This window comes from Gossypium raimondii, chromosome 3, assembly GCF_025698545.1.
Source record: "Gossypium raimondii isolate GPD5lz chromosome 3, ASM2569854v1, whole genome shotgun sequence".
In the NCBI taxonomy this organism is placed as follows: domain Eukaryota; kingdom Viridiplantae; phylum Streptophyta; class Magnoliopsida; order Malvales; family Malvaceae; genus Gossypium; species Gossypium raimondii.
In genome coordinates, this window is record NC_068567.1 from 39,004,627 (window position 1) to 39,029,170 (window position 24,544).

Here is a 24,544-nt window from a genome sequence, read left to right on the forward strand (position 1 = left end):
GGTATATCGAAGTACTCTAGCAGCCCTTTTGGAAATGCTAGAGGGGAAAAAAATCGATATGAATCCCGTTGATTCATTAGTAGGGCTACCACCTATGAGAGAAATGGGTTGTGCATCAAACTTTGGGGGTAAAGTAATGATACAAAATGGGCAATTGAAACGAGTAAAAGCAACGAGCGAGGTACATCTCAAACACTTATCTGGTATTTTTCATTTTGACTTACCATTGGCTTGGCAAGTACATAGAGGTCCTTTCAATGTATTGAAGCGGGTGAACCGAGGGGCTTACAAACTAGAGCTGGAGGGAAAATTCAAGGTTAACCCAATGTTCAATATGGGTAAGCCAAAGCCTATTTGTATGGATCAAGGGGATCTCGATTGAGGCAAGTCACAATGTGTGCAAGTAAGAGCGGTAGGCTTTTGAGAACAAGATGTAGCAAAGAGGAGAGAAATGGTTTGAATTATGAAACAACAAAAGTCAAGGCAAGTTTTCCCTAGGGGTGAGACTACCTAATAGAGAGGCTAGTCAAGAATCAAATAAGGCATCAAGAAAGTTCCGAGGCAAGCCAAACCAATTTCAATCCAAGGATGCAATGAGGGCATTGCAAGAATATGTGGGGGAGAATGTCACAGGTCGCGGAACAAAGCCCGTGATGATTGTGTAAAGAGCATCCTATAGAGGTCAATTGATGAAATGGGGCTCATTTAACCCACTTGAATTGACCCAGCTTGTGGAATATATGGAGAAACCCATCTACTTGAAGCCTTGGTGGCCCAATGAAACACTCCAGTAAAACTAAAGTTACCAGGGTAAATAGTGTAAATCCTAAAGGGATAAGATTTTATAAAGTTTAAATCCCTTAGAACTCTCAATTGTAGATAAGTTCTAATATTGACCATCGATATAACTCAATTTGTACCGCTGGTTTTGGGAGAGCTCAACTATAAATAAAAGTCTTCCCCCTTATTTGTAATCATTCCATTCATAGTTTTGAATATATCTAAGAGCATTTACTCAAACACTTGGTGTGCTCTATTTTTATGTGTCTTTTTTGTTTGTTCATGGCTTCTTTCTTTTTTCAAGTTGTTTCCTCTTTCTTTTCGGTGCCTTAGAGAATTTATGCGAGAATTCTCACTTTTACGAGAGTTAGGTTCACTTAGGGAAATTTGGAGCAAAGAAATCGTCTAAGGTCGTGCGGTTTGCGAGACTAAAGTTCTAGTCTCGTGACATTAGAACGAGATCAAATGCTATATAAACCATAATTTGTCTAATTATCATCTACTAAAAGGAAAATCACATTGATAAAAAGGACCAAAAAGGAAAAAATGTTACCAATCATATCTATTTCCAAATAATGTCACTCACAAAAGCTCCATTTCTTATATATGTAATTCAACTCAAACACTCAATATAACCAAACAAATATATCTCAGATGTCTAGTATACCGACAATACAAATAAGAAAAATCAATAAGCTTAATAGTGCCGTCCAAGCAAAACCGTCCCAATCCAACCGAAAATTTGTAGAATGCAAATACAAACAAAGGGTGGTTTTATTGATATAGGCATAAGAGAATTTTTTTAGGACTAAAATGATATTCCTTTTTAAATTTAAGATCAAATTGATAGAATGTGTAAATATTGAAGAGCTAAATTTATTATTAGGCTCATAAAAAAGGCTCACATTAGACTTCAATTGCTAAGTTAACAACTTACGAGAGAATAACTAAAATATTTAATTTCAAAAGTTAAGTGAAAAGATAAATAAAATTAATAATTGGTTGATGAAAATAAAACTAAATGCATGGTTAGATAATTATTCTTGTAGTTGACTGAAAAGGACAAAATGTAACAAAATAGTTTTACTATGTCATTAAATGATTACTTTTGACATATACATCGAATAAAGAAAGATAAGCAAGTAAATTAGGAAATAATATTATATGCTTTTGCGTGTTTAATATCTAATTATTTTTCAAAATATTACATTTTAAAATAATATTTCTTATTTGAAACATTGAATATAATTAAAATATATTAACTTATCAATTCAAATAATAATTAAATCATTTTAATATATTCAACTTACACTATAGTTTTAATTTATATAATTAATGCATAGTATCATTATTCAAAATAATAACTAATTAATATAATTAACTCCAACATTAATTAAGATGTTCGAATTCTATTCAAATGATAAATCTATTTTACATCAAGAAAATTAACACAACATTTTTAAAGGATAAAATTAACACAACTTTTGTTTAGCCAAAATCTTTTAATTAATAATGATAAATTATAATTATCACCATTTTTCCCTATATTTTATGCTTAAAGTTCCATTTAAGTATCAACTTCTATTAAATTATAATTATTTTTAAACGTATAATTATCAAAACTTTTATTTCATTTCAACTTTTTAACTAATAATTCTAAATTAAATTTATTTTATTTTTAAATGTGAATTTAGTAATATAATGAAAAATAAATGGTATTCTCGTCGGTTCAAAAGTTTTTAAACTCGCACTTTTATATATATTATGGATTATAGATAAAATATGTGAACTCAATTATTAAAAAACATTTCACTTAAAAATGATTAAATATTATTTACTCAGTCGACATCAAAATTGTTTCCAGTTTAGGAAGAGGTGAGTTCAAACACACTGAAACGCATTTATCCTCTTATTTAAAGGTTAGAGAGAGGTTATAGGTAGTTCTAAATATTGCATTAAAAATTAAAACTTTTACAATTACAGTATACTACCAACAAATTATCGTTAAAACATTTTAAAACATAGTCATTAGAATTTTAAAACTAATTACAATTACATTAAAACTATTTTAAAATCCTAATAATTATTTTCATTAATAATAAAAAGCTTATTGCATCGGACAACTCTAAACTATGACTCTCATTTTAAATTGGCCTTCAAACTTCAAAACATTCTAGTTACATCCACGAACTATTGATGTTATATCAATTAGGTTTTAAATTATTAAAATCATTAATTTAACTGTTAAATGATATATTAAATCTTATGTAGCATAATTTAAATGAAAATTTTAAAGGAAAATTAATATTGTAAAAATGAATATTGTAAAAATCTTGGTTTGAGGTTTTCAAAGCTTTCGCTTTATTGGTCAATCTCTCTTTTTCGATTTTACTTTATTTTAATATTTTTACTTTTAAAAGTTATATAGAAATCTTTTACTTTTCATTTTAAACTATGTCACATAATATTTAACATTGTTAGAGTATTCCCAAAGACCAATCATGAGATGCTTGTAATGATATACTTGTTTTACCTTATTTGTTAATATAAGGCATTGCCATTGTTATTTCAGTTTCTTATTCTGTGTGTGTAAATAAATTGGTTAATAATAAAGTCTTGAGAATATTATTATTATTCTTAAAAGGTCCTTAGTCAAGTATTATTGTGGGCTTGGACAAATAATATTGCATTAAGACTAATGTGCAGTTGGTTGATGACAAAGTGTTTTCATTGACATAGGGATGTCAAAATCAATACATGAGTATGTTTTAGAAAACAACATATTGGATTGACCTGCAATGAGTTCTTGGATTATTATGTAATAGTCACAACATTACTCATAGTGATAATTATGTATATGATCCTCAGACTTGAGATCATCATTGTCCCAACATTGTGAGTCATATATTTTGATACAGTCAAACGTCTACCGTAATAGGTTGTTCTATAAAGACTGATGTTGGGTATGCCATAATATATGTAGTGGGATATATGTAGTGCGTATGCCATAATATATCTTAGGTCACTTGATGAAGTGAGACTAGAAATGCATTGTCATGCTCAAATAAGTTGATATAAGATATAACACTTATTTGTTTATTGTAGTCTACGCAGAATATTTAGAAATATGAGATTGGATTATACAAGTGTGATTATTTCATGACTTGTGCTCAATCCAGATATAAAGGATAAAATGATATAATACATGAAAAGTTTATCACAAAAAGGTTATGTCGAATCACGACTTCTTGTAACTTGGATAGCAATGATGCATTGCTAGATGCCACTCATTGCTTGTAATATTAGAAATGTTCTAGTATTACTACTAACATTACAAGAGCCTACAGGGTCACACCCTATAGTTGAAGCAAACATAATAAAAATACAATTGGTATTATTATGTTTAGCTGTCACATAAATTAAATTAATTATTTAATTTGAGTTCGATATTGAACAAATTATATCTACAAATTTTTGTACACAAATAGAGAACATAATTAAAATTAATATATGAATTTAATTCATATAAAATATTAATCGAATATAGTTTACCAAATTATTAAAATAAATAGTTATAATAATTTCAGTCAAAGATAAAAGGTATGGAAGTTGATATTCTTTTGGAAAGAATATGATTTTTTAATACCATCCATATGTTTCTCTAAAAATAAGGGAATAATTTTGTTTTTCTGATTATGTGATATTAAAGAAAAATAAAAGGGATGTGAATCCCTATATGTGCATAGGTTACCAAGAAAATAAAATAAAGGGTCTAGTAGTCGTTTTTTAAAAACACTCTCTAAAAGGTTCAAGAGAATTTTGTTTTTCGTACTTCGACTGGGTACACTACGTAGAGCCCAAGATGATATTGTTATGGCTTGAGATCGGCATTGCATAGGGGAACCATATCGAAAAGGTATAATTTTTTTATCCTATTTCAACCCAGATTTGTTCCTCGTACATGGATCCATGGTTAATGATCACTGAAATAATTTTTCCACTACACCACGGGGCATACCAACGTCCCAACAAATATATCATTTAATGGTTAAATTAATAATTTATTAACAGAAGGACTTTATTGATGTAAGCTCGATAGTTTGGGGATGTAATTAGAATATTTTAAAGTATGAACACTAATTAGAATGAAGATTATAGTTTGGGGATGTATGGTGAAATTAACTCAAAATAAAAATTCTTTGTTTCAAATAATAATAATAAAAAGATTTAATAATTGTGCTAAATAATAAATCATCTCTAGCGACAAGTTTTAGGTGCAAAAGGACACCCGAACAGCGAGCCAGTTGGCTGGGAACTGGGAAGTCACCCATAAGTCTTACTTCCCGACACAACCATCTAAAAAAATACAAGACCATCCGGTATCCAAGTCTTCAGACCTTCATTAGGAATGCGATGTCATTGGTTACCAAACACCACGTGGGTTTAATTGCTTTACACCATCAAGTCAAAATGAATGGCAGGATCTATCCCATCATAGGCATCCTCGTCCCATTGAAGACATCCACCCCACATGTTCTGTAATGATGGCTAGATAGCAAGTACACCACGTTAACATCACCTTACACGTTACCCATGACTATAAATAACTCCAGAAATGATGAAGAAATGATCAACTATAAAAAGATATCAAGTCTATACCCTACCAACTTACTCCCAGCTCTTAGCTTTAACACTCTCCTTATCGTCACTTTTTACAACCTCTGGCTCTCTGTCTCGACTGTGTAAACCGACCTCTGCAATAGCCACCACTCTCTCCTCCCTATTGTATCACTATATCAACAATTGGTGCAATGAGCATGGACACCATGGCTTCGCAATCCCAAAGTGGCACTCCCATCAACCCAGCTGATCTGCCAAAATTCTTGTGGCAAATTAGAGTCTTTTCGGCACTTAACAAGCTTGTTTTCTAGCTCTTTCGTATGTTTTTATTATGTTTTTGGTTTTTTATTAGTTTAAGTTTAATTTTTGCAAAATAAACGTTTTTATGCAATTTTTAGCCATTTGAAAACTTAATGGGCCAATATGGGCCTAGGGGTGAACTAACGAGCTACTCGAATGTGTAGAACACTGATTTCGAGCTTAGAACGAAAAGGACAATGGCAACATCACGACACCGGGCTGTGGTGTCGTAACACCAGACTTCGAAGCTAAGAAATTCAACCCCGAAAGGTAGTGTCATGAAACCGAGCGACGAAAATGCCTAAATTAATCAAGGGCATTTTAGTGTGCACAATGTATATTTATCAATTTTAGGTTTTTAATTAAACCTAATTAGGTCAAACATTTTTTGCTATAAATAGGAATGTTTAGCCTCATTTTAGGAGGCTTGGCCAAGTGAGCCACTTAGTTAGTTTTAGGGTTTATATATTCTAGTTTTATTTTATCTCAACTTAGTCTTAATTCTTTTTCTTTGTTTAACTTGTGTTAGCTCTAGTTTTTCAAGTATTTTGATATAACAAAAAGAATATTAAAAATCCCCTATTTAAATTTGCAAAAATTGTTTATAAGTCTTGAAAATTATTTTCAAAGTGTTGGACAAAATAAACTTAAAAAGCCTTGAATTAACTTGATTTTTAATGAGTTTTTTGAAGTATGAATGACTTCTACCGATACTTAGGTGGACAAATATCGGTAGAACTCAAGATAAAAATGACCTTGAAAAGGCTATAGAATTCTACCAGTAGAACTAGAAGTGCTATCGATACAACCCTGACTTCAACCTTGACTTTTATTGGTAGAACACACTCCAGTAAGCAAGGTATTTTGGCCTAGGACTTCTATCGATACCCTGGTCAGGTCTACTGATATCCTCAGAGTTCTACCAATATCTTGAAGACTTCTACCGAAATAAGTCAAGATAGTAACCAAAATTCAGCATCCTCTACACTTCTACCGGTACTTTAATTGGTTCTATCGGTACCAAATGAAACCCTCAAATTTATACCAATACAAGGGAACTTATATCGATAGAACGAGCCTAACGGTCACATTTTAAAAAGACTTCTAGCGATACAAGGTTCAGTCTACCCATATAACAAAGCTGCAAACTGCATTTAAAGTTGGTTTTTATGGCTGCAATGACTCTATTTTGTTTCTAACGGCTACTAACATCCACAAGGTTGTTAAAGGACTTAGATACAAGGTCAACGCTCCCTATTGAAGTCAACAAAGACAAAAACAAGTACCTAACCTCCAAGAACAAAATTTTCCAATCTTTCTCAATCTTTTACTAAATATTTCTTGTACACACTTGTGGGTTAAGTTTTTCTTTCATTCTTTCAAATGATGTAACTTTGTTTGATAGTGCTTAATTTTTATTATCTACCTTTTAGAGGTATCATCTTATTCATCATTATTTTTCTCTCATTTGTGAGGTGTTACTTAAGGTTTTGGGTAGAAAACCTTAAGGGGAAGTGGTTCTATCTTACCTTTGAAAAGATAAGGTTTAGTAAGGTTAAAAATTATCCTTAAAGGTTCAAATCTAGTGGATTTGGGAAACCTTTAGTTGAGGAAAGCTAAGGTAGTGGATGTAGGCAATTGAGGCCGAACCACTATAATTTCTTGAGTCGTTTGATTTTTTTCATTTCCCAAAAACTTTTTAAAACACTAATCCACCCCTTTTTTGTGTATTTTGATCTCAATAACTTGGATTCAACTTCAATCCAAACCTTTAATTAAATAGTTTTTCTTTATTTCTTTTTTGTTTTCTACTTGCAATCGGAGTTATCTTCGCAACTGTTAAAGGAAATACGAATTTCGAGCGTAAATTGACATCGAAACGGATTTATTTTATTATTCCATTTTCTTATTTAATTTACTACTTTGTATGTTAAATATGAGGTTAGGGATAATTGTAACTAGATCCATGAGTGGCTAGTTTCTGTAAGGAGATTAACGAGCGAACATGTGACTAATTAACAAAAGGATTAGGATTTGAATACGAGTTAGTTGGTTTAAATTATGTGCGATTAAACACTAGGATTAACAACCCTAGGAAGTAATTTAGGATAAATAAGATCGAGAGATAAGTTTACTAAGTAAATTATAATTTATCATTGTCAAGAAAGTAAGGTCGAGAGATAAGTATGTATTGGTCGATTAGTTTATTAGCTAGAGGCCGAGAGGTAATAACTAGTTAATTAATAGCTAACTTGATAAAACCCGGGTTTTGAAGTTGATTAGAAACACTGAAATGAGTTAATCTTATGCCGGCTTAATTGGATTTTATTTTGGATTTTATTTTGATTTTTATTTGGTTGTCTTTAATTTTAGTTAATTTATGTTATTTTGATTAATTACCTTTAATTTAATTTTTTGTAATATAATTTTAGATTATTACTATTTAATCTTGTTCGTGTAGAAAATTAGTCTTAGTTTAATTCAATCTCCATTGGGTATGAATGTCAGAATACTTCCGGAACGTTTCGCTGTAACATTTTTCTATATTGCAATTTGACCCGTATACTTGTAAACAACGCTATTTTATCTCTAATCCATTTTGCTGCAGTATTTCCATTCCAGACTTTCGCATGTCTATCAGCAATCAAGTTGTTGGTGCCGTTACCGAGGAAGTTTCAACATTAAAATAAAATTTTATTTTCTGCATATTAATATGATAAATAGGAAAATTTAGAATTATTGATACAAATTTAACTTTAGCTATTTTTATTTAATCTCAAGTCACTAATTTCATTTTAATTTGAATTCTTTTATTTAGGAAGTTGACTGTTTGTCGGGATAAACGATGACAACTCTCTTGGGACGGACAATCTTCGACACAAATTGGATTCAACCAAGTATAGCAAAACCCATTATTCATAGAGCTCACTTTAAGATTAATCATGCATTGCTAACTTGGGTGTCAATGCATCTTCAGTATAGTGACAATGTTGATTTGGACCCAATGGTATTTCTTCTACGATTTGAGCAAATCTACAGCACATTAGGGTGTTTTGGAGTTTCTGATGAAGTAACTAAGTTATTACTAATCCTTTTTGCATTTGGAGGTCAAGTTAATAGTGGTTGGAAGCATTACCACCGGGTACTATAACATCATGGGAAGAGTTTGTACAACTATTTCTGCATACATATGATGAGTTGTTAAAATTCAAACAAAACTCAACGGAAACATTGGGGCAAGTATAGACTGATTCAAAATGATTATTCAGAAAGTACTTGGAAGAGGTATTGATCTCGCGATTCAATTGTACCATTTCTATGGGGGTTTATATTATGATAGCCTATGACAATTTGATATCATCACAGGAGGAAGTGTTTGGACTAAAGCAACTCATGAAATAATCATGTTGTTGAAAAAGTAAACAACAACAATCATACATGGAGGAAGGTCAAAGAGCTCGAACCAGTAGATGAGTTGATGAAAGTGACTAAAATGACTAACTAAAATAGAAGATGATGATTTAAGTGATGAACGAATTGCAATGAGTGACAAGGAGTCAGCAGATAATGACTCAAATCTATCCAATATAGGAGAGATAATGGAAGAAGAGATGGAGGAAGAAGCAATAAAAGACCATTTAGAACAGATTTATCAGATAGATTGGTGGAACCAGTGTAAGGAACCATTAGATATGAAAGGCTCCTCCTTTGATAAAATGGTCTCATCAATTATTAAGCCATCAAACTTGGAATTGAAACCACTTCTAAAACATTTGAAAAGCAGGCATCTCGGTGAAAACAACACTTTACCTATGATTATAGCAGCTCACTTATCATCTGAGCACGGAAAACCACTTCTAGAAGTGCTAAAAAAGAACACAAAAGAGAAATCAAATGGACCATTTCTAGTATAAAAGAATTTAATCTTATTCTTAGACAACATAAAATAAGGCTAGAGGAGGTCAAAAAGCTAGTGGTGGACGCACAATGACGTATTAATTCAACAATAAAAAAAGTAGTAAAAAAGTAGTTGATGAAATGATTAGACGCAAGAAGTGTATAAGCTATATATGACAAAAAAAAAAGATGAGTTTGACTCAATGTGTTCCAAATAAGGGTGGTCTAACGGTGGTAACAAGTGGAAAAAAGGAACTCATTCCAACACAGACGATAACAAGATGGAGAGTATGTATTGATTATAGGAAGTTGAACGACGCGACCAAGAAAGATCACTTTCCGCTTTCATTTATTGACAAGATGTTAGACAGATTGACAGGGAAAGAGTATTACTATTTCCTGGATGGGTATTCAAGATATAACCAGATTCTAATACACCCGGATGATTAGGAGAAGACTACCTTCACTGGCCCTTTTGGAACATATGCCTTCCGTAGAATGTCGTTTGGACTTTGCAATGCTCCAATCACCTTTATGAGATGCATGAAAACAATTTTTGCTTATATGTTAAAAGATGGATGTGATATTTTCATGTATGATTTCTTGGTATATGGAGATCCATTTACAAAATGTCTGGGAAATTTAGAATGGGTTTTTGAATTATGCAAATAGACAAATTTAGTGCTCAATTGGGAGAAATGTCATTTTATGGTAAATGAGGGAATTGTTTTAGGTCACAAAATATAAAAAAAGGGTTGCAAGTTGACAAAGAAAATATTGGAGTCATTGAAAAGCTGTCACACCCCACTACAGTCCAGAGTATTCGAAATTTTCTCAGTCAAGCTAAGTTCTATAAAAGATTTATTAAAGATTTTGCTTAGATCTCAAAACCTTTGAGTCAATTGTTGTAAAAAGACACATCATTCGTATTCAATGAAGAGTGTGCTTAGGCTTTTAAGGTAATCAAACAGAGACTAATTTCAGCTTCTATTATAGTCAGCCCAGATTAGACAGAACTCTTTTGTCATTATGTGTGATGCAAGCGATTATGTTGTAGGAGTAGTGTTGGGGAAAAATAAAGATAAAATTTTCCATGCGATTTATTATGTGACTAAGACTTTGAACCTTACTCAGTGTTATTATACCACCACAAAAAAAATAAATACTAGCCGTAATATTTGCTTGCGAAAAATTTTGCCCATACTTAATGGCAAATCGAGTGTACGTCTACACTAATCATTCGAACCTGAAGTATGTTATGAAAAATGAGACTAAGGACAAATTAATACGATGGGTATTACTACTACAAGAATTTGACATTTAGATCATTGACAAAAAAGACACTAAGAATCAAGTTGTGGATCACCTCTCAAGGTTAGAAATACAAGCAAGCAAACAAGATGATGTAAAGATAAATGAAAGATTTGCTGATGAACAATTATTCCAAGTGACACATCATCAAGTAATGAAGCGAACTCATAAAACACCATGGTATGCAGACATTGTCAATTATCTAGCCCGAAGGGTTTTTCCTGCATATGCATCTTGGCAGAAGAAGAAAAAAGTACATATGAGAGGAGCCTTATGTATTTTGAAAATTTACGGATCAACTGATTCTATGATGTATGGTAAAGAAAGTAATTGAAGACATCTTGCTAGGGTGCCATACATTACCGTGTGGGGGCCATTTTAGAGGAAGAAGAATCACGCAAAAAAATACTACAATCAGGATTTTATTGGCTTAAAATGATCAAGGATGCCTACGAATTCACACAACAATACGACAAATGTCAACGGCAAGGAAACATTTCAAAAAAGGACAAAATGCCTCAAACTGGCATCTTGGAGGTAAAAGTATCTGATGTTTGGGGCACTGACTTTATGGAACCCTTCCCCAGTTCTTTTGAAAATCAATACATTCTCTTAGCAGTGCACTATGTACCGAAATGGGTAGAAGCAGTGGTGTTACTAGCCAACGACACTAAATTTATGGTTAGATTCTTACGTAATAATATTTTTTTCTCGATTTGGGACCCCTAGAGAACTTGTTAGTGACGAAGGGTCACACTTTCGCAACAAGCAGCTAGAGGCAACTCTAGCAAAATACTGTGTCAAACATCGAGTCACCATAGCATATCATCCACAAGCTAACGGGAAAGCATAAATATCAAACTGAGAAGTCAAGCAGATATTAGAGAAGACAGTGAATCCAAATCGAAAATATTGGAGCACATGATTGGATGATGTGTTATAGGCATATCGAACAACTTACAAAACTCTGTTGGGCATGTCTCTATACAGACTAGTTTATGGCAAAAACTGTCATTTTCCAATTTAATTAAAATTTTACCGAAAACATGCATGAATCATCCATACACTTCAAAATATGGCTAATTGCCATTTAAAGCCATCCAATCATGCTTTTATAGTCATTTAGCACCTTTAAATTAATAGGAATTAAATTTTTCAGGTTTTACGATCTAGTCATTTTTACCTAATTAACCAACCAAACATCAAAATCACTCAGCCAAACTTTAATACAACACTCTAATAGACTTGTAAATATTAAATAAATACTATTTACTGACTCACTGGTCAGAATTATGGTTTTGAAACCATTATTTTTGACACCACTAAAAAACGGGTTGTTATAGAATTGACATGAACCAAGCAAGACCCCACGTGTGTTCTATGCAAAGGAGAGACTCAACACCTGTCCTTAGCGAGGTAGATTAGAAACATACCCCATGTTAGTGACACATACATTTGTGAGGCCATATTTGGAAAAAAATGTTGCCCAGGTGTAAAGTCATAGCCAATAAGGAATGGATAACAATTCCCCCTCCCCCAGTCAAAGGTAATACCTGTGTGCTTGATGAAGGAGGTATAATGTCGAGGACACTGCAAGTGAAGCATAAGTGTGACAAGGAAGGACCTCGTATTGCACATGTGACCCACTCTTGTGAAGACCTCAACTTTAATAGAGGGAGGTGTCGTTTGGGTTTTCGCCATCTAATGAGAGAGACACATGTGTTTGGTGATGATAAGTCATCAATTCAATAGGTCATAATGAATGGGATATGTGTATGTATTCTGTTGGGCATGGTAAGTCATGTCGCTTTAAATCTTGCTCTATATAATTGAGCCATTATAAATAGGACACTTAGAGGCTTTGTTTGGACCTTTACGCTCTTACTATCAAGAGTTTAAGAGTTTCAAGAAAGTTTCAAAAGATTCAAATATTGCCTGAGTTCTTGTCGAAGTCTACCTCTTGCAATTTTTATATGTTTAAATGTTCTATGAAAATGTAATAATGTGTTATAGAAAAATTTATATGTTTTGTGCTTAAATATTTTTTTGAAGAATTATGTTTAAATATTTTCTTGCATTTAAAAATTGAAAATATTAAAGATAAGTAGCAAAAATTAAATGGCATAATAATAAATTTAGCCCTTGACGCTTAATGTTTACATTTTCTATCAATTTGGCCATTATTCTTTTTTGGGCTAAATTTGACTATTAACCTTTCGTAAAGTGTCAAAACACTTTTATTTAATGAAAATATTGATTAATATATTATTTTGTTTAATGAAGTTGGTGTGACAACACGCATGATAATTCTCATGCACTTCATATTAACATGGTGTTGTTTGTCTTATACATCTTTTCAACAAATAATTTAAATTTTATAAAACAAAAAATAAATCAAAATTCAAATAGAATTATAAAAGTTCAAAAATTAACATGTAGTACATGTAGGTTGTCATACGAGCTACCAAGTTTAAAAGTTTAACATTTAGTTAGTATTTACATTTAAAAAATATCAATTGTGACTCTTTTTTAAAAAGTTGATGGTTAAATTTGACTCTTTTTAAAAGGTTAAGGGTCAATTTTAGCTCAAAAAATAATAAGAGCCAAACTAACAAAAAATGTAAACGTTAAGGGCTAAATTTGATATCATGCCAAATTAAATTAAAGCAGAACGAGGTGGGACGGGGATGAATGCATCCAACATCCATAAAAGTGGTAGTATTTTTCAAGATTATACATCAATAATATAGAAAAATGGTGAAATAGAGCTTACAACTTGTGGGTCAATAGTGGATTTGGTAACATTCGCCCTATTCTATTTTCATCCTTAAAACTAACTTTTCAAACTCAAAACTTGAACATATAGCAAGCAAAATTGGCTTCTCAAGCCAAACCAAAAACTTAAAATTTTTAGTTTTTGACTTTTCAAAAAATTAGTTTATCTATACCACTATATATAAGTCGAAGGCTCTAAGGCCTTCCTTCTTTGACACCTGTCATTGTTTCTCTTTTTTTTTTTACATTATTAATAATATTGGTTAAATTTCAATTATGATCTTTTTTATTTTTTGATTATATAAAAATATTAAATTTTTATTCCAATCCTTATACTATGTTTAAATTTGAGCATTTATACTTTAATTTTTGACGTAATTTGCTACCTTAAGGTTTATAATGCCATTAGTTAGTCGAGTGAGTACTTAAAGAATTGTTAACATCATTAACAATTATGTTAAATTTAAGAACATTACAATGTCATTTTTATCACATGATTATCGAGTGAGTACTTTTTAAATTTAAGAATGTTACACTAATAAACTTAATAGAAGAATTTTAATAATGTTAATAACTGAACCTAAAATTTAAATTTGAATAATAAAGGGATTGAATTCTTAAAAAAATGGGGACTTAAATTTCAAGTATTCAAAGAATATAGAAGCTTAAAGCATATTGTAACCTTTTAATTTTAACTAGTTAGTCCAAAATAATTAACTTAGCGTGAAGCTTGGATTGGAAACCATACTAGTTAATTATAAAAGATAAATATGATTTATGTACTCAAATTAAATTCTATAAACAATTTATATTAATTACTTAAATTTATTTAAACTTTATATTTCATATATCATAATATTAAAATTTGTACCATAATATAAATTGAATATTTGTTAATACCCAAAAAAAATAACACGGTATCATGGTAGTGGTGGCGATGGTGGTGGTAATAATAAAGACATGTGAAAATAATATTTTATATTTAAGTCAATTATAATTTTTATTGTAATTTAAGTTTATATATTTAAACTTAGGGCACTACACCAAAACAGGCTTTTAGCGGCGTTTTTAGTGGCGTTTAGATAAAAAACGCCGCTAAAAATCAAGCATTAGCAGCGCTTTTAAAAAAATGCCACTAAAGATCGAGTATTAGCGGCGCTTCTTAAAAAACGCCACTAAAAAAAAGAATTAGCGACGTTTTCCAAAAAGCGCCGCAAAAAACCTAAGTCCAACGACGTCGTTTTCTGAGTTTTTTAGGCATTAGCGGCGTTTTTGAAGAAGCGCCGCTAATGCTCAGGGTTTTAGCGGAGTACATAATAGTTTTATGACACTTCTCATATGTTAATTTTGTGAAGTGATGTGTCAGCTTTATGATTCCGTGTTACTTTTTATTCACAAGGACTACAAGAAGTCTTCTAGACAGGTCATTGATGCAATGAATGCCGAGGACCGACATTGATATAATACTTACTGAATTCGACCTCCAAATGACAAAAGGAATGAAGTTGCTAAAGTATATTATGCGGAATAATGAATCGGCGCATTCTCGTTATTAGTAAGTTTGTCTTGTACCATTCTTCGACGTCGAACTTTCATCATAGTGAATTTTCCTTCCGGTGTTCATGGTCCGATCATTTATGTACATTTCTTTCTTCTCTATGACAAGTGATGTCGGCCCGGGATGAGGTCTCTATTGTTGTTAAGTGCTTGAGGCTTGGTGTCATTGACTATCTTGTCAAGCCTTTACTGAACCAATGAATTGTTGAACTTGTGGACACACATGTGGAGAAGGCGACGTGAGGTTTGTTGCCCTTCTTTTTCTTTCCTTTGTTCTTCTATACTAAAATTAGATCCATGGCACTTAATAGCCATGAGAGTAAAATTGAACATACTCATCTCGGACATGCCTTCATACCCATATCCGACATGTCTTTATCTTGACACCTAACACTCATACCTAAGTCCGACTAACATGGTTCTTTTCTTTTCAAGTTCTAAATTGTTTAAAATAGGTTCTTTGTTTTCTTAAGCGGGGATAATGAAGATGATTCATTGCCAAGATGAAGGCGGTGAGGAAGCCTTGAAGCAAAACAAAAGTAACAAATAGCTTGTCTCTACACTTCTTTTTTTTTATCATGTTTTATAATTTTGTGACAAATTGTTCTTGGTACTCAAGATATTTATGCAAAATTACCCTATGATTCTATTAGTATTTATATTGCATGGTTGCACCATGTATTTCTTAACTACTTTGATAAATTTTATGTGTGGTGTTTAATTTTTCGTTATTGTCTCATGTAACTTGCGGCAAAAACCTACATTTGAGCTATCTTTCCATTGATTATTTTAGTTTTGATTCTAAATATTTATTTTTACTTTAATACTTACGACAACTTGAGTTCTAACTTTTGGATTTTAATTGTGTTATTAATTTATTATTTTAAATTCTAAAACTAAATTCATTAATTTTTATATTTATTTTAAAGTTAAAATTTTCATAACAATTTTAATTTAAATAATATTTTTATCCTTAAAAGTATATTTAAAGTTCAAATTTAAAAAATAAAACATAATAAAATATTTATCATAAAAATAAATATTATTTGATTAAAATAATTTTTTTAAAGATTATGTTTTTAGCGGCGTTTTGCTAGAAGCGCCGCTAAAGGTTTTAGCGGCGTTTGTGGGAAAAGAGCCGTGAAAGGTCATGGTCATTAGCGGCGTTTGTGGGAAAAGCGCCACTAAAGGTCGTGGTCTTTAGTGGCGTTTGTGGTAAAAGCGCCGCTAAAATTAGCGACACGTTCTTTAGCGGCGTTTTTTCCGGCGCTTCTCAAAGCGCCGCTAAAAGTCTGTTTTGGTGTAGTGGGGTTAATAATATATTAAAGACAATAAGGTAATTTAATAATATAAAAATGTGAAAAAACTCGATAAGGCTCATGAGCTACTTGAGTTAAGTATTACTGAGTTTGAATTTAGCTTGACTAATAGCTCGAGCTCGAGTTCGAATCAATAATTACCAAATCAAGTTCGAACTCTTTTTCGGATCGAACTCGAATAGCTTGTAAGCACCAATATCTCATTTGCACCCTACAAATAGTGATAAGAAAATTATACAATTTTCTTTGAAAGTTAATTAAGTTCGATAAATATATATGTAACTCTACTTAAAAAAAAAAAAAGAACACACGTATATGTGCCCATAATATATTTAAATTTTGAAATATTTCAATTGTATGCATTTCTAAATAATTACTTTTTCTTTTTGCATATATGTACCAACGAAAATTAGATATTTGATCATATCTTATAAAAATGCTTTAAATTGAATTAATTTACTTTTTACATTTAAGAGTGTTAAAACAGTGGTTTTATGGAAATAGCTTAGTACCTTATTCACGAAACGTATGCCACTGTATTATACAATTATTTTTGATGATTTATTTTTAATTTGAGAAATATTAAAGATTTATATACTTCAAAAGAAACTCGTTATTAATGTAATAATTAATAATTTTTCACAGTCAAACAAATAAAAGAAAATTGTTTATTTCACTCAGCAATATTGTTTACCTTTTTCCTTCTTGTTATAATCAATTTACTTTGAAGATTTCTATACATTCATGAGTTTCTATAAAAGAATAATATTCGACAGTGAATTTTTTCATCTCATAAATAAAGTAAGGGATTAATAAGTATTTATAGGAGTATAATATTTTTAAAAAAATAAATATTTTTAATATCACAAATATTATAGTTAATATTTTGATTTAATCTGTTTTAATTTTTAATTAAATATAAAATTATATTTTAGCCCTCCTGAAAAATAACATATCAATTTAAATCATTTTAACATAAAAATTTTAACTTTCACATATATTGTTTATAAATTATTTTAATATCACATATATTTATTTTGAATATCTATACTTACTATTTAAGCTCTTGACTGAGTTGATGTTACAAGTCAACTAGACACTAACTTAGTTAAGAAAACGACAACAATGCCCTTTCATAATTAAAATGAGTATTATTTGAAGGTATTTTAGTCTTTTTACTTTAAAAACCCAAATAAAATGTTCACACTGTGGGATTTAAACCCACAACAATTGCATTAGCAAAACCTTTAACTTATTTGTAACACCCCTAACCTGAATCTGTCGTCGAAACAAGGTTACGAAGCATTACCGGAGTTTACAAATTAATTATCAGACATTTCATTTCATCTAGCATTCATATTATAAATCAATCAAAAGCATACATATTGTCCCTTAAACGAACCCTCGAGGCCCAAATTTACGCATTAGAAACAAAAAGGGACTAAATAGAAAACTTAGAAATTTTTTTAGAAATATTTAAAATTTTTAACACTGCAAATGTCACACTGCTGTGTAGCCAGACCGTGTGACTCATATGGTTTGGAGACACGCCCGTGTCTCAGGCCGTGTGGACATTTGAAATAGGGACACACGACTGTGTCTTAGCCCGTGTCCGTGCTCGTTTGAGTATACTGACTTGGGTCACACGGCCAAGTCACACGCCCCTGTGCTAGACCATGTAAGCATTCTGTTTTCTGCAAATTTAAGATACAGGGGACACACCGCCATGTCACCCGGCCATGTGTCACACACGGTTGAGACACACGCTCGTGTCTCTACCCGTGTGGACGAAAATATGTCATTTTACAAGCTATATTTCTCACTCATTTTTATGTCAATCTACAATCAACATTAAACATATCAACAAGCCATAATTAAACATCCAAATCAAGCCAAAAAAAGTGGCTAAACTCAACAAATTACATATAGGTCATCATTAAACAAAATACCTATACATGCCATTATAACCAAAATCAAATCATTCGAAAGTACCGATAGAACCGATGGATAGTGTGATACATCTCCGACAAGCTTCCAACCCAATTGAGCTTCGATAATCTGCAAAGTAAAGGAAAACAAATACATAAGCAATGAATGCTTAGTAAGCTCGTATAAACTTTAATCATAATACTTCTTTTCAAATATGGAATTTATACATATCAATAATAATTCAATATTGATACCACATTACTCATGAAGTTATATTTAACAACTCACTAAGCGAATAAATCTACAGTATCACTTATACATATTATTCCTAGCATAATAGGATTTTAATCAACTTTAACTCTTCCAAATTTTCTTTATTTTCATTTGCGTTTGTTTACTTTTCACACTCATTCCATATGCATAATACACCAGTCATAAGCATATCATTCAACCCTAGCTACAAGCTAGTGCATTTAAACATAGACATTTTTGAATTAATCACATGATAATTCATTTCATAAGAAATTGCATAACTTAAACCTTACCACTCTTTCATGAGCACAAACATATTTTCATTTGAGCACTTACCATTTCAATGCATCTTGTAATTAAACATATTACCATTCAACCAGAAATTTGGAACTTGCCTAAGCGTCAAACAACAACACTTGTTAGCGTACTTGAACATATTTCATATAATTTCACTATCAATAACCTTATTATCTCAACATGTCACACTTGAATTTATTACTCGTTTCAACTTAAAAAATTTTCATGTATCAATATATCAAGATATTGATATATATATATACATTTCATGATACATATCATCTTTTACTGTTTCTTCATATACATATATCATCCAAGACAACTCACGATAACTTACCATTCATAGAACGATTTACGAATATGAGTACATCGTTTTCAAAAGCCCGAAGGCTAAATAGAAGCTCATGAGAGCTAAATGAAAACCCATAAGGGTTGAATGGAAGCTCGTAAGATCTTAATGAAAACCCATAATGGTTAAACTGAAGCTCAAAAGAGTTGAACGAAAACCCATTAGGTTTGAACAGAAACTCATATGAGTTAACAGAAGCTCGTAAGAGCTAAAAGGAAAGTAAACACGAAAGTTCGCAACAAATGCTGAACCTCGATTTACTTGGGTAATTTGCCATCAATTCATCATTTTCATTTATCGTCAATTCATCCTTTGTATTTACCGTCAATTCATCCTTTTCCACATAACAATTGTACTCAATCCCGCGTTCCACTCGTTTTAAACATTCAATTCAATTTCATAATTTAACAATAATTTTATTTTCAATAATAGATATGAATAATACATAATAACATTCATCAATTTAATAAATAAACATTAAATCTTAACCATACAAACTTACATGGGTTAAATTGTAAGATTTGTAATAGTTCGAGGACTATTCTACTATTTTTCCTTTTTACTTTTATCTACGTGCTCTTGATATAAAATGTAAATTTATTCATTCATTAGCATATATTTCAGTTCCAATTTATTTCACAATTTATACCCCTCAATTTTTAAATTTACACAATTATCCCAACTTTTACAACTTTTACAATTTAGTCCCTTAACTAGTTAATCTATCAAATCAACTAATTTTTCTCAATTAATAATTTATCCAAATATTCTAGGCTATCATACAGCCCTTAATAAAATAGAAATTTAATATCAAACCCTAATATTTTAACTATTTTCACAATTTGATACTAACATTAATATTTAACAAAATCACTTTATAATATCATTATACAACAAAATTAAAGCTCTAAACCCACTTGATATTAATAATTTCTTTCAATATATTAATTTAGATAATAAAAAATTCATTTCATGCAATTTGGTCATTTTTAACATTTTTTACAAAATTGCCCCTAAAATTTTACTTTTATTCAATTTAGTCCCTGAGCCTAAAACATGCAAATTAGCCATTTTTAGTGTAAACACATGTTAGCTGAATATTCATATATATTTTCCTCCTCCTCTCCATTCCACATCCTTATATGTTCATATCAAAGTTGTCCACTTGAGTCATAGTCACTAAATTATTTATATCTTGAGCTATAGAATTCTAAATTAAGATCCACTTAATGTTTTTGAAACTAGGCTCAAAAATATTTCCACCATAAAATTTTCAAAATTTATAATTTAGCCAATAAGTACAGTAAAATTTTCAAATTTATCCCTATTCATTGTTTGAAAGCTTGACCTTTCTTTACTAAAATTAATTATCTTTTAGTACGGGTTTGGATGATATTTCCGTTTATTAATATTGAAAATAGACTCATTAATAATTTAAACATATAAATTTAAACTCCAAATTATTTTTAAAAAAAATTTTGATGATTTTCCAAAGTCAGAACAGGGGAACCCGAAATCAATCTAACCTTGCCTCACAAAAATTCATATATCTCATAATATGAAATTCTTTTGCTTTCAAAATTTCTTCTATGTAAAACTAAACTCAATAGGATTTAATTTAATACTTTAATTATCCTATAATTCGATTTCTACAATTTTTGGTGAATTTTCAAAGTCAGACTGCTGCTACTGTCCAAAATTGTTTTAGTGCAAAATGTTGATAATCAAGTTTATAACACCCTCCTTTCCTTTCTCTATAATATTTCCCATCACTTCCTCTTATTTCCCTTCACTAACATATCAAGAACATAAAACCTTATATAAGAAAACTCTACTTTAACATCATTTTCATGCTTTTTCAATAATATCAAACTTAAAAATATATTGAAATCTTGATGTTCTTACCTTGCCCCATTGATTTCAACCTTTAACTTGATTTTCTCTCTCCTCCCACTTCCATTTTCTTGAATCCAAGGTGATTTTCTTGTTCTTCATAGTCTCCTTATCACTTTTCTCTCTTGGTGATTATGAGAATTTCTTGAAATTCTTGGTTAAAATGGTGAATTTTTGGTAAAAGGACCAAATTGTACAGAAAAGAAAATTTTTTTCATTTTTTTCTCTTCTCACGTTGGTAGCATGGAAAGATGAAGAGAATTATTCAACTTTCTTGCCTTATATACTAAATAAAATAATAATAAAATATAATTAAAAACCAAATCAAAATATTAATAAACTAATATTTATTTATTTATTTAATCTAAAATATCACCAACATCTTCATTACTCTTCAAAATTATCTTCCTTGCTAAATGACCATTTTGCCCCTAATGATTCTTCAAAATTCCTTCATCCACTCATCACTTATTTTGGTAAAATTTAATTTAACCCATCATACTTTTTCTACTTATTCAATTTGGTCCTAATTCATCCATTTTCCTTAGTTTCTAGATCATTCTACCCTTAAAATATTTGCACTATTGGTCCTTCAAATTTTTATATTTACACTTTAACCCCTCAAATTTTGAGTATTTACTCTTAGGCCACAAAACTTTTCTCACTTTTGCAATTTAATCCTTTTTGAGTTAATATATCATAATATACTTCCCAATGTTAACATAACTCAAAATTTCCTTTTGTCATTTTATTTCCTTATATTACTATATCAAGGATAATATCTTACTTTCTTCTTGTAGTAATTTCGGGTATTACATTATTACTCAACTAAAACTTTTTTAGTACTTTTATACATTTTAATTTTATTATGCACACTTTATTACCTCTGTCAATTGTATATATTAATAATGTACTGAACATACATTTATGTTCTAAATTTGTGGTTTCCACAGACATACGCGTGTGATAAGATTTCTAATATTATTTGTGAGTGTAGCTGAGGGCCAATTAAACGGTATGATATAAATTTGGATAAACTATATCATTTGTCACCCAACTTTTAGGGCGCTTTCATTGGTCACCCAAAGATTAACTTTTTAGCAACTGTTGATTGTATAAGTTGCATCATGTTTACACTTTCATTTTGATCACCCAAAAAATCCTTTGTTTAAGTATTGATTAAGGTAAAAAAAACATTAATGAATAAAGTGAAAAAGTGGTATAAACTAAAATAATGCATTAAAAATATATCAAATTATACTTGTTTACCTCGTTACTAAAAGTTCTAAATTTCTCTCTTTTCAATATTGAAATTTTAAATTTCAAAGTATCAAAATCAATTAAATAAATTATTGAAAATTTTTGGTAAAAGACCTCTCTATTCCTCTCAATTTTGATATTGAGTAAATTGGTCCCTCTAAAAAATCGAAGCAATTTAATCCCTATCAATTTCGATAATGAGCAACTAAGGACAATTAATCATGTCGTAAATATTTTTCATTAATTTTGCTTAAATTTGTTTGGTATAATAACAAATTTAGCCCGCAATATTTTTGTAAATGTGTAAATGTTGCAGCTAAATTTATTTATTTTTTTTAGAAACAAGACCGAATTAACAAAATATGCAAACAACGAGGGCTAAATTTGTTATTATACCAATCAAAATTATGCACAATTGAGAAAAGACACTAACATTGTGACTAATTGTCCTTAATTGCTCACTTTCAAAATTGACAGGGATTAAATAGCTCCAATTTTCTTGAGAGGGACTAATTTGCTTAATTTTGAAATTGGAAAGGTCTTTTTACCTAAATTTTTTATCTCTTAATAGTGTCAATCGATTCGTTACTATACTATTGAAATTAAGTAAATTAATTAATTTAATCACCTTCTAAAATTTAAAATGTTATTTTATGGTTCCAAATTAAAATCAACTTAAACAACTCATCTTTGATAAATGTTTATAAAACTCAAATTTATTTTGATTAAATGATCTTAAATCTTCCATGTTAAGCTAAAAGAAAAGAAATATCCTTACAATTAATTAATTTTAATATTATAGTAACAAATTAGTTGATGTTATTAAGGAATAAAATATGTTCAACAATTTATTTAATTGATTTTGATGTTTTAAATTTTAAATTCAAATTGAAAAAATAGAATTTTGAAGATGTGATAAGCAAATATAATTTGACCATTTTAATGCATTATTTTAGTTTCTACTTTTTTATGTTAATCCTTAATTCTTTTTACCCCAATCAATAATTAAAAATTAAGACCAAAATGGAATTGACTTAGAAGTTTGATGACTAAAATGAAAGTATAAATATGATATGTGATGTATTGTTAACTGACATTAGAGATTTGACATTTAAGAAACTATAATGAAAACACCTCAAGAGTTAGGCGATGAAATTCTAAGGATTTCATTTTGAGTGATCAAAATAAAAGGATCCTAAAAGTAGATAATCAATTAGGTAATTTACCCTATCCATTTAAACCCTTTTAAAAGTTTATATTTTGATTTAATCTGTTCTAGTTTTTATTTTTTTATTTTTACTCCCTAAAAAATAACAAGTCATTTTAAGTATTTTAACATCTTCAAAAAAATTTTAATTTTATCCTAGGTTCTAACTTTTACATTTTAGCATGTTATGCCCAAAAGAACATACAAAACTGGGACAGCGACCATACAAAACAAGGGAAAAAGGACAAAGCAATTAATGCCCTCAGATTCTCTGGCAACGTTGCGTGACTGCTTTTAGTTGAAACTGATATAAAATTTAAAATTTAAGCCCCCGGCGAGGATCGAACTCGCGACCTTTCGCTTACGAAGCGAACGCACTACCACTATGCTACGGAGGCAGTTGTGATGCATCTGTCATTACTAATTCTAAGTAGGCCTATATGGTTGAATTTTGTTTGTTTTGCTGTGAATAATGTTTAAGTTCATATTCTTTTCGTTATTGAAGGTATTTAAAATTTCCAATTGCTTGAATCTTTTTTTCGCATGCATGATGGATTGTGAAACATTTGGAGATGAATTCAGGTTGTACGACGTAGTGAAAACAAAGACAGTACTGGAATTCTGTCATAAATATAAAATATTCCAACATACATAGAACACTTGTTCTTACATCTTGTTTTGTGAAGGTTGCTCTGTTTGCCTAATGCTGCAATTCAAGACCCATGTTATTCACATTTCTTCAAAACAATTTCGAAAACTACAGCTGTTTGATAATGACTTCTACAGGCAGCTACAATG

The 24,544-nt window shown here is 30.3% G+C and overlaps 1 non-coding gene across 1 annotated transcript; it reads right to left on the bottom strand.

The window, feature by feature from the left end:
• Positions 1-24,072: 24,072 nt before the first annotated feature.
• TRNAT-CGU (transfer RNA threonine (anticodon CGU)) lies at positions 24,073-24,144 on the bottom strand. Its single transcript has one exon. It is a non-coding gene; the product is annotated as a tRNA-Thr (tRNA).
• Between the last annotated feature and the right edge of the window lie 400 nt (positions 24,145-24,544).